Source organism: Podarcis melisellensis (assembly GCF_964234715.1).
Source record: "Podarcis melisellensis genome assembly, chromosome: 6".
In the NCBI taxonomy this organism is placed as follows: domain Eukaryota; kingdom Metazoa; phylum Chordata; class Lepidosauria; order Squamata; family Lacertidae; genus Podarcis; species Podarcis melisellensis.
In genome coordinates this window covers 17,117,545-17,131,410 of record NC_138538.1, presented here as the reverse complement: position 1 = coordinate 17,131,410, position 13,866 = coordinate 17,117,545, and positions in this window count along the sequence as shown.

Here is a 13,866-nt window from a genome sequence, read left to right as displayed (position 1 = left end):
ACGAGAACACACAGCTTTCCCCCACTTGGTGCACCATCCCTACTTGTACACATGCAGAAGAAACACCCAAACGCAAGTTTTATGCATACAGTTCAACATACAAAAGTGGAAATTTGTGTGGCTTTTTCATTGCAGGGGAGGAGGCGCAAATGCTTCAAAAAGAATTCATATATTCTATAAACAAATACATATCCTATAAGCGATAGAGCACTATTAAAAAGAATATGAGTGGCCTTTTGTATTTCCAATTACAGTGGTACCTCTGGTTATGAACTTAATTCGTTCCGGAGGTCCGTTCTTAAGCTGAAACCATTCTTATCCTGAGGCTCGCTTTTGCTAATGGGGCCTCCTGCTGCACGCGTGATTTCCATTCACAACCAAGAGCCACCTTTTCCGGGATAGCAGAGCTCGTAACCTGAAGCGTTTGTAATATGAAGCGTTCATAACCAGAGGTACTATTGTAGCTGAATTGATTAGATGCAGAATTTTGTGTATGTGAGCAGTCTGTGTCTGACTGCCTCATTGCACGTCCCCAGCAAGATGAAAGAATCATAAGCCATGTTGCCACACTACCACCAATGATGAGAGTTGGCAATTATTCATGTGTATCTGAATTTTCAGTTACGGATACACACCCACATTTTGGGCCTCCTACACCAGCAATCAGTGAGTCTCTGACCATTACTATAAAGCACATATCTTTTACTCCAGATGGAGCAGATACAAATGCACTTCAAAGATCTCAGGATGCACGTCTCTCACTAATTCTACACAGGAAACACCCACTGACATCAGCGGGACTTGTGTTTGAATCGCTAGGGGTAGGGCTAAAGTCTTAAATCTCTAATTGTCTCTACAGAATCTGGTTCCACAAGTAATCTAAAATTCTTTTTTCCATTAAGACAAACCTCGTTCAGCCTTACATTCCATTCTTGGAACATGCACACAGTGCATTGATTTACACTTTAGCAGTAATAACTTTTGGCTATTAGAGAGCTCTTATTATCCTTTTTTAAAATTGGCTTCAAGCATTTGGAGACTCATCTCCACGCCTTGTAGAAGGGAAGGGATCCCATGGCAGAGATTTTGCATGAAGGCTAGCGTAAAGCCTTCATCACTTCCCATAACATTGCACATATTTCTATAATATACTTAGGAATACATATTACCTTAACAGCCTTGCGCTATTATTCAAAACGCCGAGACAATAAATTTTGTTCAAATTCCAGGAGTGTAATTTTGCTGTTGGAGGGATCCAAATCCTTAAGTAATATGATTGCTTTTGACTGCTAATGAAATATTATCCCAACCTTTTGGCAGCAAGGTTGCATTGTATATCTGCGTCTCTGAGATCCTTTATGGTCCTTAGCTAATGCTGTTCGGCTCAACGGGTGATATTACATCTGATTAAAAAGTGTTGTTGGTTTAAAATAAGAGGGAGATGGCATATAGCATAACTCTATGAGAGCAGTTACAGATAGGTAGCCATGTTGGTCTGCCATAGTAAGAACAAAAAAAAAATCCTTCCAGTAGCACCTTAAAGACCAACTAAGTTAGTTCTTGGTATGAGCTTTCGTGTGCATGCACACTTCTTCAGATACACACTATGAGAGCATTTCAAGCTGCAAATGGGGTGGGGGAGTGGGTTGCAATGCTCCATCGTGTTAGATCACACATACTAAAAACATTTGGCATGGTTTTTGTCCAGTCTGCTCCCTGCTGTGGAATTATTGTTGTTGTTGCTGCTGATATATACCCTGCCCATCTGGATGGGTTTCCCCAGCCACTGTGGGCAGGCAGCTTACAGCACATTAAAAAATGTGGGATGTAGCATCACTATAGCAGTCAAGTACAACATTTCCTCTTTGCCCAGAGTGGACACACAGGGGGATGTCACTCCAGCCAGGAGGACTTCCTGTCACACCTGTCTGGAGCATCTGCCCCCTGCGTGTGACCAGGTAGATGGGCGTGGCCCTAGGAAACCCCATAAAAGGGCTGGTCACGAAGTCATCTCCTCTTTGTTGTATTCCATCTTGATGTATTTTGCTGTGTGCTGGCTCTCATACAGCCACACATGGGCTCAATCCCCATATGGGATGAACTCACAGTCTCTTCGGAGACTTCGGAGCCTGCCTTCAGGATCAAACTGTGAACTGAATGTAAGTAAACTTCTTATCGCTACTTTTAAAAGAAGACTGTTGTGTCTTTGTTCTTTTTAAGAGGGAACAAAGGGGATTTACCAGGAACAATCCAATCTGGACAAGCCAGACTGGATTGCTTAACTCAAGAGATTCCACCGAATCTACCAACTAACTTCCTGCAATATACAGGGGAATGTCCTCTGCTACTGACTCACTACCATGACTGAGGAAGGATATTATTTAATCAATATATCCTCTCCTACTATCCACAGCATTCTCACAAAAAGGAACATAGGAAGCTGCCTGAAAAAGTCACAGAATATTGGTCCATCTGGCTTAGCATTGTCCACACTGACTGGCAGCAGTTCTGCTGAGTTTCAGGTGGGGTCTCCCACATCCCTACCTGGAGATGCCCAGGGATTGAACCGCAGAGCTTTCACACTCAAAGCAAATTCTGTACTTCTGAGCCACAGCCATCCCCCAGACTATGCTGGTTTTCTGCTTGCAGGAAGGTGTTTTTTAAACACACATAAGGGAGCATTCAACAATGCAATGCCTACCAACTGCAGATTGAAATGCTACCCTTCATTTTACCACTTCATTCGACCGCATCTGTAGACTAAGCCTCAGTGTGTCACCAGTGTGCCGCCATTGGGTCTCCTCCAGTGTTATGCTTCTATAAATAAAGATCAAAGTTATCCATTCCGAAGGAAATCAGCCCTGAGTGCTCACTGGAAGGACATATCCTGAAGCTGAGGCTCCATTCAATACTTTGGCTTCCTCATGAGAAGAGAAGACTCCCTGGAAAAGACCCTGATGTTGGGAAAGATGGAGGGCACAAGGAGAAGGGGACAACAGAGGATGAGATGGTCGGACAGTGTTCTCGAAGCTACCAACATGAGTCTGACCAAACTGCAGGAGGCAGTGGAAGACAGGAGTGCCTGGCGTGCTCTGGCCCATGGGGTCATGAAGAGTCGGACACGACTAAACAACAACAAAGTAAATGAAGTGCATTTGCCATGTGTACCTCATTATGCCACAAATAGTTAAAGGTCAATATTTCATCAGAAATCTATACACATTTCTTAAACAGAACATCAGCAATGACAGACAAGGCTCTCTGAAAGACAGCTTACCATACCCATTCCAGTCTCCAGAGATGACTTACCCAGTAGAGCAAACAGTGACTGAAGATGGTGCCATCTGCTCACATCCTGGCCTAAGGACCTCTTGGCTGGGGACATCTCATGCCCAGATCTGGAAGGAGAAGGAGAGGACGAAGGCTTGGTATTTTATATTGGCCTAGTGATGGACTCGGCTAACTTTTATCATATCTGTTACAGGAAGGAATTGATCTCATGTGTACATCTACATGTTGATGTTTTGTTTATTTTATGCCAAACTCTCTTTTGTCCTTTTCTGTTCTGATAAGTACAATTGTTTTCATAATATTAACTGAAAATATTGGACAATTGATTTATATGCCTCAATGGCCAATGAGCAAAACAGGTCAAAGTGCCACTGTGTCAGAGTAACACCAGCCTGGAAGGTGGTGGCTGTATTGTCATGGCAATGGGGTCATTGCCATGGCCAGGAGATCTCAGGGAACATATTCTGTATGCCACACTGTATTCAGTCGGGTCAGTGGTAAAGGGGTGTGTGCATCCTAGTCACCAATGGGACTTCCAAACCTGAGGAATGATGCGCAAAATCTCTGAAGGAAGACAGCATGAGAAGACATTTTGAAGTGACCACTGTTGACGGGCTATAGTGATTTTTCCAGCAGATCAGGAACAAGGGAACCTTCTGTGTATAGGACCCAATGCAATGAAGCCAAGTACCAAGAAGAAATCTCAGCAGTAGTTCAGCAGAAGCTTACTCATTCCACTGGCCTATTATCAAGCTCAGTGGTAGCCCCTTCTGAAACACCCAACAATGGATGATTTAAAAAACTTTATTTCTTTACAGGCTTTCCCAGAAGAATGAGTTAACTCACAGGCAGTATCTGATTTCTTTCTTTCTTTCTTTCTTTCTTTCTTTCTTTCTTTCTTTCTTTCTTTCTTTCTTTCTTTCTTTCTTTCTTTCTTTCTACTGTTTAATCTGTCCTTTCTTCCTATATTTTAAACCCCCCCATTGTACACCTTTCTGGAATTTTGTACTGTTCAGCTGTGTATAATATTCCAAATAAAATATTTCAGAAACTAAACAGGAAAATCCTTGAAAGTCAAGTTTAAGAATGGCTTCCTAAGCTCCTGCAAATTCCACCCATGATATTACAACACTAATAAAAAAAAAAACAATTTCTTTTCTTTTTTTTTGAAGTTCCTAGTGGAAAAAATAGGCATAAAAACATCTATTTGGTAAGGTTGTAGTAGGTGTTGTGTACGTGGAGAGGCCTAGTTTTGGGTTTGCAAATGTTGCATGTGTGTGACAATGCATATAGCATCTTCCATAAAATTGTGAGTCTTGCACCTTCCATTCCCTCTATCTTGTCTGAGATCTCCAGCAAAGAGATGTGAATGGGTTAAAACTTCACAGATGCTTCAGGGCAAAAGTACGCAGTTAGGTGCACAAGATGAATTGCAGTAGAGGACAGGAACATCTGTTCCCCTACACTTCTCGGATTGGAGGGTTTAAACTCCTATGCTCATTGGCTCAGATTGCCAGTCCTTACCTGGAATGTACAAAATCCCATTCAGGCAATGGAAACATGAAATTTTGATCCAATAAAAGCTTTAAATTAAAAAGCATCCCATTGTGCGTAGACTGTGTGTATCCAGTGAGTTCAGATATATATTTGAATTATTTGCAAAGAAAAAGGAATATGGGAGACTGGAAAGGGTTTCAAGATTTCTTAGGAATTTTGTGTTCCCCTAGAATGCAAGATTTTGTTCCCGCCTGTTAACGCAATCAGGTAGGTGTGGACAATGTTTCCTTTTTGAATCTCTTTATTTCCCCATTTTTTCAAATGCCATGATATTTCCAATTCCCTTAGATCCACTTCTATTTTTTATATATAGAGAGCAGAAGATTGCATCTGAAGGGTTTAAGTGAACATCCCTCCAATTGGCATACTCCACATTGGCATACTGCAGTGCCTATCAACTCCAGCCAGCATGGTCAATTATCAGGAAAAATGGGAGTTGTAGTCCGAAATAACAGAAGGGCATCAGATGGGGAAAAGCTCGTTTAACACCACTCTCCTTAGCTTTGTTGTTTAGTTGTTTAGTCGTGTCCGACTCTTCGTGACCCCATGGACCAGAGCACGCCAGGCACTTCTGTCTTCCACTGCCTCCCACAGTTTGGTCAAACTCATGCTGGTAGCTTCGAGAACACTATCCAACCATCTCGTCCTCTGTCGTCCCCTTCTCCTTGTGCCCTCCATCTTTCCCAACATCAGGGTCTTTTCCAGGGAGTCTTCTCTTCTCATGAGGTGGCCAAAGTACTGGAGCCTCAGCTTCAGGCTCTGTCCTTCCAGTGAGTACTCAGGGCTGATTTCCTTCAGAATGGAGAGGTTTGATCTTCTTGCAGTCCATGGGACTCTCAAGAGTCTCCTCCAGCACCATAATTCAAAAGCATCAATTCTTCGGCGATCAGCCTTCTTTATGGTCCATCTCTCACTTCCATACATCACTACTGGGAAAACCATAGCTATTACTATACGGACCTTTGTTGGCAAGGTGATGTCTCTACTTTTTAAGATGCTGTCTAGGTTTGTCTCCTTAGCTACCCTCAGCTTATTTCCAACCTGGTGCCATCCAGATACTTTGGACCATCCTCTTTTGATGTGGGTCATGCTGGATGGAGCAGATGGGAGTTGGAGTTCAAGACATCCAGAGAGTAGCAGGTTGGATATAATTGACAACAACAACAACAACAAAAACAACAACAACAATTTATTATTTATACCCTGCCTATCTGGCTGAGTTTCCCCAGTCACTCTGGGGGGCGGCTCCCAATCAAGTGTTAAAAACAATACAGCATTAACTATTAAAAACTTCCCTAAACAGGTCTGCCTTCAGATGTCTTTTAAAAATAAGATAGCTGCTTATTTCCTTGACATCTGATGGGAGGGCGTTCCACAGGGCCCCATCTGCACAGGCCCCACCTGCACATTTAAAATGGGAACATACCGCTTAAAATAGTGATGGCTTTCTCTGTGAGGGGAACAAAGATCTCCTCACAATTCTCAGACATGATAACACTTTAAATGTATAGTGCGTTTGGGCCTTAGGTTTTACCAATATTCCCTAGTTCTAGGGAGTTCCTTTCTACGTGTGTGTGTAAAGAATACCTAACAAACACCTCAGGTTACAAACGCTTCAGGTTACAAACTCCACTAACCTGGAAGAGTTACCTCGAGTTGAGAACTTTGCCCCAGGATGAGAACAGAAATCGTGCACCGGCGGCGCAGCGTCAACAAGAGGCCCCATTAGCAAAAGCACGCCTCTAGTTAAGAACAGTTTCAGCTTAAGAACGGACCTCCAGAATGAATTAAGTTCATAACTAGAGGTACCACTGTAATTGTGATTCAAATTGTAATGGTTCCTCACAATTTCTGTTTATAAAAGTGGGGTACATTTCCTAAAAGTAATGTTCCGAAGAATCATGGGTGACATGCTCAAGCACCACAAAATGTTGTCTTCTGAGGCACTCTGTAAATCACCTTGAGGAGAATAGAAATTTCAGAACCAAAGAGACCATTATAATTAGGCCCAGAAATAAAAACCCCATAATTTCCCCACTATCTTTCCTTGCCTCCCTCTCACGCTCTTCTGCACAGTACTATGTGCATTGATGGTGCAATATAATAATAAAAAATACATTTTCGTGGCAATAATAGGTGGGGTTTCTTTTTGTGGGACTTTGTATAGATTTTTTTTTTGGGGGGGTGACCATCTTTTATTTTCTTGATTCATTTTCACTCCTTGATGGGACAAATCTTAGGCCATCGTATTTTACACTTTAAGACACAACATGGCAGCAATAATTGAAGTACCGTAAGTGTGCCATTTTTAATCTCTGAGTTAACTTTTAGGTTTACATTAGGGCTAGGCAACCTGTGGCCCTCCTCATGTTGCCGTTGTACTACATCTCCCATCATTCCTGATGACTGGTGATTCTGGGCCTGATGGGATTTGGAGGCTGGCAACATCAGGAAAGCCACTGGTTTACATTATCTAAAAAACAACAGAGCTCACCTTCCCAAACAAAACCACTCAATTTGAAAGCAAACCCATCCTTATTGACAAGTCCAGATCATTAGAAGAAACAAAAGATAATTACTTGGATAACTTGTTTAAGAGATATGGGATTACGAACCAGTCATGGGGTTGCCAGATGGGCTTTGTGAAATATGGCAGTACAGTGGTACCTCAGGTTAAGAACTTAATTTGTTCTGGAGGTCCGTTCTTAACCTGAAACTGTTCTTAACCTGAAGCACCACTTTAGCTAATGGGGCCTCCTGCTGCCGCTGTGCCGCTGGAGCACGATTTCCGTTCTCATCCAGAAGCAAAGTTCTTAACCTGAGGTACTATTTCTGGGTTAGCGGAGTCTGTAACCTGAAGCGTCTGCAATCTGAAGCGTCTGTAACCCGAGGTACCACTGTAGTCCCCCCATCAGAGGAAAGGAGATGAGGGAGACCAAAAGGTATCATTATTGTTGGTTCATGCTGAAAGAGGTTGGTTCTCAAAATTTCCACTTGAATCTGCATTTTCTCCTGGCCCTTCATTTGTGAAAATGAAAGAAACTGAGGACAGTTTTCTTTGAAATGCCCAGTGCAACTAGGGAAAAGTAACACCCGCTCTCTTTCATCATGGAATTGGTAACTTCCATTTGCTCTTAAAAAAACAACAACCCAAAACACCAAACCTCTCACCCATTCAGTTTAAATTTAAACATATTAGTGGCGTTTATCTGTCTGTCTGCCTTTTATTTTGTCTGTCTTCCCTCTGTTTGTGTTTTGTGTGAAATTTCAGGAGATGAATCCCATTTTCTATTAATTCAATGGCTGTCATCTCGCATTACCTCATGCAGCCCAGATCACAACAATGAGATCTTAGGGTTTTAAATTAATAATACTGCAACACATCACTCCGTTAAAGGGTTGTACTCATCCATATCACGCCTGCTCTTGGGTACCTTGCCTGCGGTCTGATGCCTTCCGCCGCTAGAATGGGTTGGAATTGCATGAATCTAGTTGCAAACAATCTATAATTGGTAACTTGAATACTTGGAGGTCTCGAGGGGGAAGGAACATTAATTTAATATGGTGTTGAGATTTTAACAAGGTGATTTTTGCTTTAAAAAAAATAAAATAGTTGGGAGGGAAAGCTTTGGGGAATTGGAGATCTGTGCTCTCTGAGTGGCGTTTTCCACACCTACAAATACATACTGACAGATAAGTGTATTGCATTGCAATTACCTTACATACAATGTCAGCTAAAAGCTACATGTAAAGTCAGATTCTCAGATCGCCGAGGCATCAGGGAGCAGGCTATAGATTCCATTAACTATTAAAAGTTGAAATTAAATTTTATAGCTGCTAATTCAGAAGAGCCAAGGGGCAGAGGGAGGAAAAACGAAATTGGTGTATGAGTAAATCATCAAAACTGCTACAAGTTCAGGAAGGAATAAAACATTATGCCTAGAGGAAAATAACACACAAGATCAAAACTGCATCCCATCGAACATTTACCATTGTTATTCAGGCATCTCTCTCCTTAGTTTCTTCTTCTCGTTTCATGTTGAAACAAATGCGCTAGTGAAAATAGTCATTTTAGCTGGTGAGAACGATGTGTGTGTGTCTGTGTGAGCACGGAAAGAAATACGCCCATATACCTAACATACGGACGGCACGACATTTAAATGATAAAAAGCAGGAGTGTCTCCTGCCTGTTTTTAATCCTTGCCTCAGAGCCCCTTTGAAACATCCACAATATTAATAAGACTCTTATTTATCCATAAGTCTAAGATGCATTCGGCAAACAGGCAGTGAGATTTGTATATGGGATTCATTAAGGGCGGTTGCCAATTGTCAAATTAGTTTCAGACCAACCTGCTGAGTGTAAATGCAAATTTACCACCTTTGGAGCTGCCTCATTTTACAGCAATTGATTTATGTTTGAACGGGAGCTTTTTTTAAGAAAGAAAGAAAGAAAGAAAGAAAGAAAGAAAGAAAGAAAGAAAGAAAGAAAGAGGAAAAGAAGAAGTTGTCTTTTGAAGCCTTGCTATCTATGCACGGGCTCCTTTGTCCCAGTGTCTTGGGGATCTCGTGTGGCAATTTTGATCTTTGTATTCCGAAAGCCTTGGAGAGCCCATCCAGGTAACTTAAAAGTGCGATATAATCAGAAAGGATTTGGAAATAAAGTCTTTGCCTTGTCACATTAATGCGGCCCTATCAAGTGGCAGTTTATCAAGAGGCAGCTCACAAGGTTTTAATGAGCATGCTGCCTGTTCTTGTACAATACTAATTAATCCCATTTTTTCCACACTGGTGTGATTGCTTCATGAAACCCGCATTGTTTTATGCTCAGCAGCAAAGCGGGTTCTTGCTGATTAAATCTCCTTCCCAGTGCTGCAGCCTGACAACTGAATTATACCTTGCTCAAAATAATAATGGGTATCAGCTAATAAATACGGTTTAACACACACAAAACTATGCAGCCAAAATCACACTACAAAATAGGAGTTTGACTTATAGGCACAGCAGTGTTTCATTAAACATCTGTATTATAATTCACTGGTTTTCCAACTGATGTAATAACTTAATTGATGAGAACAAAGACAAGCTTATTTATTCACCCAATTGCTTGCTTCTTGACTAACATTCTCCCCCCCCCCTTCCCCCTTGGCGTTATTGTGGAAATAAATATGCAATATTCTTTTTATAGAAGTCTAATTTAGGCCCCCTTCTCCCCCCCCCATCGAGGAATCAACATCACAATCTGTTTCTGACAAGTTCTTGCTACAGAGTAGCAAAGCCTCATTATGATAAGACAGCATTGTGTTGTTTACCCTAATGCTGAGGCATTCCAGCAAAGGTGAAAGAGGAGCTCTGCTTCAGGCAGTTAATAAGGAATAATTGTCTGCAACTTCCCATTCGAAGATTCAGAAAAATGAGTATTGCTTCTTTTCTTCATCCACTCATACGTTCAAGTGATTTCAGTCCTCTGGATGCTAAGCCAATGAATGGGTAACAGCCATATTCCCAGGCAGGTAGGCAGGTGAGCATGGGGGAGAGAGAGGTCTGACTATTTTACCGAATCAGCCCCAGACACGTGCCGAAATTCTCTCTACCACTTTGCAGGAAGATGCACAGAACTAATACAGGCACCCCAAATATCTCAGAGTACTTTCATCTGAGCTAAGTTGGCCATTGGTATCCTCTGCCCAAGTGGCAAAATTCTATGACTCATTTAGTTACATTTTATATTTATCAGGAAAAAATAATTTATATCCTGCCTTTTTTTAAAAAAAAAAATAATTCGATATCCACATGTGCAATCATGTAAAGCAACCATACAAAATCCGATTTATAAATCAATCAATCATGGAACAGAATTGTAGAATGGCTGAGTGGGAAGGGACCACAAGGGTCATCTAGTCCAACCCCCTGCAATGTAGGAATCTTTTGCTCAGCATGGAGCTCGAACCTACAACCCTGAGATGAAGAGTCTCATGTTTTACCAACTGAGCTATGGGGTTCAAGCTGCCAGAAATAAATACAGCATCTGGGAAAAAATGATATATGTATAAATAACATCCTCAGCCATCAAAACACTGCACCTCTGAAAGTCCCTTAAAAACCATGTTTTTGATATACAGTGATACCTCGGGTTACATACGCTTCAGGTTATATACACTTAAGGTTACAGGCTCCGCTAACCCAGAAATAGTGCTTCAGGTAAAGAACTTTGCTACAGGATAAGAACAGAAATCATGCTCTGGCAGCGCGGCAGCAGTGGGAGGCCCCATTAGCTAAAGTGGTGCTTCAGGTTAAGAACAGTTTCAGGTTAAGAACGGACCTCCGGAACAAATTAAGTACTTAACCTGAGGTACCACTGTATACCGGTGGGACGCAGGTGGCGCTGTGGGTTAAAGCCTCAGTGCCTAGGACTTGCCGATCGAAAGGTCGGCGGTTCGAATCCCTGCGGCGGGGTGCGCTCCCGCTGCTCGGTCCCAGCGCCTGCCAACCTAGCAGTTCGAAAGCACCTCCGGGTGCAAGTAGATAAATAGGGACCGCTTACCAGCGGGAAGGTAAACGGCGTTTCCGTGTGCGGCTCTGGCTCGCCAGAGCAGCGATGTCACGCTGGCCACGTGACCCGGAAGTGTCTCCGGACAGCGCTGACCCCTGGCCTCTTAAGTGAGATGGGCGCACAACCCCAGAGTCTGTCAAGACTGGCCCTTACGGGCAGGGGTACCTTTACCTTTACCTTTACCACTGTATACCAGAAAACAGGCATCACAGTAGACAGGCTTCTTTGAAAAGAGCCAGCCCAATATATTTGACTGCCTGAGGCGAAGCAGCAAGGTGCACAGAATATAAGAATGTAAGATCAGATCAAAGCCTCATCTCATCCAGTATCCTGTTCTCACAGTGGTCAACCAGATGCCTGTGGAAAACCCCAAAGCAGGCCCTGAGTGCAATGACATTCTCCCCACTTGTGATTCCCAGCAGCTGGTGTTCAGAAGCGTACTGGCCCTGACAGCAGAAAAAAGAACATAGCCATTGTAGCTGGCACAAATCTGTTGATATCCCCCTTTCATAGAATCATCCAGCCCCCCTGCAATGCAGGAATCTCAGCTAAAGCATCCATGACAGATGGCCTCTGCTTAAACCTCCAAGGATGGAAAGTCCACAGCCTCTCGTGGGAGTCTGTTCCACTGCCAAACAACTCTTAATGTCAGAAAGTTTTTCCTGATGTTTAGTCAGAATCTCCTTTCTTGTGACTTGAAGCCTTTGGTATAGAGTCCTACCCTCCAGAGCAAGCTAAACATACCCAGCTCCTTCAACCGTTCCTCATAAGGCTTGGTTTCCAGAACCTTGATCATCTTGGTTGCCCTCCTCTGATGCTTTCAAAGCCATCTAAGTTGGTGGCCATCACTACACCTTATGGGACCAAATTCCACAATTTAGCTATGATTTGTTGAAGAAGCACTTTCTTTTGTCTGTTGTGAATCTTCCAACATTCACCTTTATTGGATTTCAACAGGTTCTAGTTGCCTCTATTGGTCCAAAGGTTAACACATATTACGATTACCATGGAAACACACAATTCATTTTTGTGTTTGTGTGTGGCGAATCTTAGAGAAGATTTGCCCCTTCCCTTCCCCCCCCACTGGTGGTAAACTTGGGTCTCTTATTCATAGGCCATATGCAACAAGTCCCAGTCAAAGATTATTTGGAATTATGCTTTGTGTTGCTTAAGAATCTCTCCCTTGCACGTCAACAAGGCCTTCCTGGTTGGACATGCTCCAGGGAAGCCAATAAACAAGAAAAAGCAAGCCTTAATGTTGACTGTAATAGTGATTTATACCAGGGCTGGCTTCAGATGCAATGAAAGACAGCTTTTATTATTTAGTTCCCTCTTTCCATGATGCCAACAGCACAATAGTTGCTTCGCAATCAACAAGGATGGATAGGGACTAGAGCTGTATCAGCCCAGTGCTGCCATGCCCCATATAGTTACTGGGACAGATTTCCCTGTCATTGGGCAATGGCACAGCATGACCAAAGACCAAGGCAATTTGTGTTTACTGTTCCTAGCAGTTTACTGGCCTGCGAGTGCTCCAATTGGAGAACAGCCTTTACCAAAGGTGTCATGGACTTTGGTAAACCCAGGATGAAAGGGAGAAACATGCTAAGAGGAAGGAACGCTTGGCAAATCCTCAGCATGATCAATTCCCGCCTGGAAACCTATGTCCCCACTGTGGAAGGATGTGTGGATCCAGAATTGGCCTCCACAATCACTTACAGACTCACAGTTAAGACCGTATTCATGGAAGACAATCTTACTCGGCTAAGAATGATCACCAAAGAAGAAGAAGAAGACTCTTTAAAGCATGGACTATTAAAGGAGAAGGGAATGCTGGAACAGAAGGCAAGCCAAGTCTTGTCTGAACAATCAACAAGGACAGGTCTTGGTAAACACAAGAAGTGCAGCAAAGGAGTGGTTTGCACAGTTTATCAAGGGTCTCTGCAGCATCAAATGGTGACAACCCTCTCTTGGGTAATTGTGTGGAAAAAAATATGGTTTCTAGGCCTATGGGGGCAGGTAACTTCTTCCTCCTTAGAATTCATCCATGTCTGCATTTCAGATAAAACTATCTTCTATGCTTCCTATTAAATAAACCACAAGCAAGCAAGCAAGCAAGCAGACCCTGACATCATTAGCAGGAAAACATTTAGCTTAGTTTGGCCCTGAGTTCACTATTCGGGGGAGATTGGTATTAATAGCCAGTCTACCTGGGACAACTTTGCGGGTCCTCAGACAGAGGTCTTCTGCAGTCCAAGCCCCTTAAGCAGAAATGTCATGCACCGAATCTGGGATTTCAAGGTACGATGATGAAAACACTGAATGATGAAATTAACTCCATTTCTGTAGGTTGGAAAGTAAACAAAATTGGGACCATTTGAGCTCACATTGGCTTTGGGCACCGAAAAAGGAATCAAGTGGTAAACAGCTAGGGCTTTTATGCAGCCGAAACTCACAAGAACTCAGTT